This window comes from Pteropus medius, unplaced genomic scaffold (assembly GCF_902729225.1).
Source record: "Pteropus medius unplaced genomic scaffold, Ma_sr-lr_union100, whole genome shotgun sequence".
Lineage (NCBI taxonomy): Eukaryota > Metazoa > Chordata > Mammalia > Chiroptera > Pteropodidae > Pteropus > Pteropus medius.
Genome location: NW_024349225.1, coordinates 361,275 through 362,837, shown reverse-complemented (window position 1 = coordinate 362,837; position 1,563 = coordinate 361,275). Strand labels below are relative to the sequence as shown.

The 1,563-nt window shown below is 36.1% G+C and overlaps 1 pseudogene; it reads right to left on the bottom strand.

Annotated features, from left to right (window-relative positions):
• Window positions 1-301: 301 nt before the first annotated feature.
• On the bottom strand, window positions 302-420 carry LOC120617839 (uncharacterized; annotated as a pseudogene).
• Window positions 421-1,563: the final 1,143 nt, after the last annotated feature.

Sequence of the window (1,563 nt, the reverse complement as noted above, 5' to 3'; positions counted from 1 at the left end):
ATTTTTTACTTTAATTTCATCACAAAGCTTTTTTTTTTGCCCTAACTTTTGCTTACCCTGCCAGCTTCATCTCGCCACTCTTTCACATGCATTTGTACTATCAACGCACCATGTTACTCCTCATTCCCATATTTTAAAGACATATCACTACTTCTGCCTGGAAACCCCTTTCATCCTCCCATAAAAAGATGTATACTTTTATTTTTATTATTATTTTTTTTAGGCGAGACAACCCTTGGTTGACCTCACAGATTGCAAGGATCTTGTCAGCTTACAATCCCTTATTTTTTTTATGTTTTTATGCCTACAGCACCTCGTCTTCCTAGGTGGTCTCCCATCCAAGTACTAACCAGGCCCAACCCTGCTTAGCTTCCAAGATCAGATGGGATCAGGTTTGTTCAGGGTAGCATGGCTGTAGATAAGATGTATACTTTTAAAAAAGAAAATCATGCCTCTTGTGCAAATATAAAATAAAAACAAATCAAAGATTTTATTTAACTTATTAATTAATGAAGGACCTAGTAAGATGCTACCACTACTTCAAAGGAGAATTCAAAAAGTTAAAACATATATAGGCCATATAGACCATCAGAAACACTTATATGAATTTACTTCGGAAATGCAAAACTTTTTAAATATATTAATTTATTTTAATTAGTTTCAAGTATACAGTACATTGGTTAGACATCTATATAGTTCATAAAATGATCCCCCAATTGCTCCCTTGCTCCCCGACCCTCCACCTAGACGACGTGTCAATGCTAACTGCATTCCCTAAGCTGTGCTCCCTATCCCCATGGCCCTTTGTCAGCTACTAATTTGTACTTTTTTAAAACCTTCACCCCATTCTCCCAGCCCCCCAAACCCTCTCCCCTCTGTCTGATACCAATTGTCCACTATATTTGTGAGTCTGTTTTTGGTCAGTTTGTTCTTTTTATTTCTTAGGTTCCACATATAAGTGAAATCATATAGTGTTTATCTTTCTCTGTCTGACTTAAATACCTTCTAGGTCCATCAAAGCAATATCTTTTTCCATCTCCTTCCTTTTCATGTGTAGGGGGCTTGTTTTCTTATCTTTTCAGCCACTCTATCTTTTGGTTGGAACACTTAATTCTTTTCCATTTAAGGTACTTATTGACAGCAATGTAGTAGTTACCATTCTTTTTTCATGTTTGTGATACATATTTTTTTCTTCTTAAAGAAGTCTCTCTAACATATTCTGTTATACTGGCTTGGTGGTGATAAATTCCTTTAGCTTATTTTCATCTGGGAAGCTCTTTATCTGTCTTTTAATTCTAAATGATAGCTTTGCTGGATAAATTATTCTTGGTTGTAGATCCTGGGTCTTCATCCTGTTGAACATTTTTTTGCCAAGCCCTTCTGTCCTGCATAGTTTCTTTTGAGAAATCAGCTGCCGGTCTTATGGGTGTTCTCTTATCTGTTTTTCTCTTGTTGCTTTTAATACTCTTTCTTCGTATTTAAACTTTGGCATTTTAATTATGACGTGTCTTGGTGTTGGCCTCTTTGGACCCTGAATTTTGGAATTCTCTGAGCTTCATGGGT